The sequence below is a fragment of the Macrobrachium nipponense genome, chromosome 7 (assembly GCF_015104395.2).
Source record: "Macrobrachium nipponense isolate FS-2020 chromosome 7, ASM1510439v2, whole genome shotgun sequence".
Classification (NCBI taxonomy): Eukaryota; Metazoa; Arthropoda; class Malacostraca; order Decapoda; family Palaemonidae; genus Macrobrachium; species Macrobrachium nipponense.
This window is the reverse complement of record NC_061109.1, coordinates 96,621,884-96,624,383: the sequence shown is the minus strand read 5'-3', so window position 1 is coordinate 96,624,383 and position 2,500 is coordinate 96,621,884. Positions and strand designations below refer to the sequence as shown.

The window sequence follows — 2,500 nt, the reverse complement described above, 5'->3', positions numbered from 1 at the left end:
CTAAAAGTTTTGAAACTAAATTCCTCAAGTTAAAGATGATCGCAGATTAGTTTCTTACTCATAATTATGTATGTCTATAGACTGCATATCAAGTTACAAAATTTCCACGTAACTGAAGGTAACTGGCAACTCGGCAAGGTAGGTGGTGTGAGAGGGGTGTGAGTGGCAGACGTTACTCAGTATGCATCGTGACACCGCTCCGTGAGAAGTGTAGCGTCGTCTCTCCCTCTCGCTCCATCTGCTCGGTTGTACATCGTGCACGCACGTGGGTTGCAACGCCTTTGCCATTTTTCCGATCTACGCACTGCTCGATCCTCAAACCTTAAAACAAATTTGGGTAAAGAAGAACAATTCAATTTTGCTTATTTCTCTCTTTCCTGTTTTTCTGTGTGTAATGACCTTTTCATTGTTATCAGCACAATTGAAGGGGAACGTAGTACGTGTACACAAACGCATCGGAAAGTCAATTGTAACGTCTTAAACGCGATAGTTCTTTCGTAACGAGAAGAATCAGAGAATGCGGTGAACCCCGCCGGATTCCAACCGTCACGCTTAAAGCCCTGGGAATTTCAACTCTCACCGAGTATTGTCGGAATCTCAAGGAATTGGGGGAAAGATGCTGACTTCGGTTCGGATGTCTGTAGCTCATTTTCTTCTTCCTAAACGATAGGTTATGATGCCATTACATTATTTTCAATAATACTAGAAAGACATTTTAAAAAGACTTGTATCGCGGATAGACATTATAAGCGGAATGACTGTATATAAGGACATACGTGATAATAGGCCAATACTGCCACCGTTATTATAAAAAGCTAGTCTGATCCATCTTTTCATGCTGAATGCAGTATTAAAGAAATATTTGAAACCTTTTATTTTATAGAAATACAAAATTAGGGAAAACAGAACTGAACTGCGCCACGTTATTTTATTAAAAATTACATTATGAACAGCAAATCATCTAAACTTTTTAGTGTACAGTCTGATGTTACAATAGAAATTATTGTAAAATTCCACCCAGAACAAGGGAACATTTGAACCAACAGAAGCGTTTGACCGAAATAACGTTTATTAGTTGAAGATACTCTTAATCACAAATGGCAGTAAATATTGTAAGGAAGACAGTGTTTTCGTTTTTTCTTATCGTTCAAGGTTGGATCTTCGAAGCCAAAGCCACAGTAAATAGCTGATCTGACGCCGAATTCTTCCCGTATTTTGTGATAAGTTAACAGTTCCACTTTCGGTAAACTTAAATCGGATTTAATCGATAAGTATCTAAGCTGCTAAAAAGTGAATATGAGGGAGAGAGAGAGAGAGAATATTCGAATGTATATGTATTATATGTATCACTAATTGCTTGTATCCATGTATGAATGTAGTACTTGTGTGTGCACTAATTCACAAAAATTATCTAGATCGTATGAAATTTCAACATGAAAATTAAAAATCAGCACAAAAATCATACATGTTCCAGCATCTTTATATACAAGACTCATTAAAAGGAGTCCTGATATCCACCTTAGCTGTACAGCATGAAATCTTCACCTTCATAGCCAGGATTCCTGAAATCCCTCCCGCTTACAGGATCCTTTGTCGGAAAAATATATGTTGCGTCGTTGTTACAAAATTTTGTAATTTTTTTTATTCTAGACGATATTAAATTTCTCATATCACAGAATCTTGAGTAATAAGTTGATTTCTTATGTAAGTGAAATAAAAAAAACTAATTAAAAATACCTCTAAATCAAGAAAAAAAATAATTAATGGCAATATATTTTTAGTTTGGCGTTTGCCGAATATTAGGAATTTCGGCACTAGACCTGCCCCTGTGACTTTCCATTAAATTTATGACAAATTATGACCCAGAAAATGAAGAAGGGTAACTTATTACAAGACTGAGATCAGTGAAACATGGAAAGGTTTTAGCAAAAGAGTTGATGATTGAAGGATTAAACTTGAAATAGTGGCATAAAGAAATGATTTGACAAAAACTCTGATTTTTAATAAATGTAAGAACAATACATGCACACATGATATATATATATATATATATATATATATATATATATATATATATATATATATATATATATATATATATATATTGTAGGTATGTATGTATTAAGAGCATAGGGTATACTGACTATACGTTGTTTCATCCGTCTATAAAGATCAGGAATCGTTTTCTATACATAGGTTTTCCAATTACCGATCATATATATATATATATATATATATTATGCCAAGCTTATCGTTTAATACCCAATTCACTTTACCATGGGAATAAATGTTAAACACTTATTAGTCATAATTTATCTTGGGTGTAAGTTATTCCCCCCAAGTTCTAGTTAATTGGATATTAAACGATATTTGTCTTTCTGATCTTTGTGAACGTAAAAGGTCACGTGTATATAAGTGAAATATATATATATATATATATATATATATATATATATATATATATATATATATATATATATATCATATATACATATATTAT

At 32.9% G+C, this 2,500-nt stretch overlaps 1 protein-coding gene across 1 annotated transcript in view; it reads left to right on the top strand.

The window, feature by feature from the left end:
- The first annotated feature begins 199 nt into the window (after positions 1 to 199).
- LOC135217036 (uncharacterized) overlaps positions 200 to 2,500 on the top strand; it is a 383,250-nt gene continuing 380,949 nt past the window's right edge. Inside the window, exon 1 of the mRNA XM_064252632.1 lies at positions 200 to 337. The gene's annotated coding sequence lies outside the window, so the exon portion shown is untranslated. The remainder of the gene's footprint in view (positions 338 to 2,500) is intronic.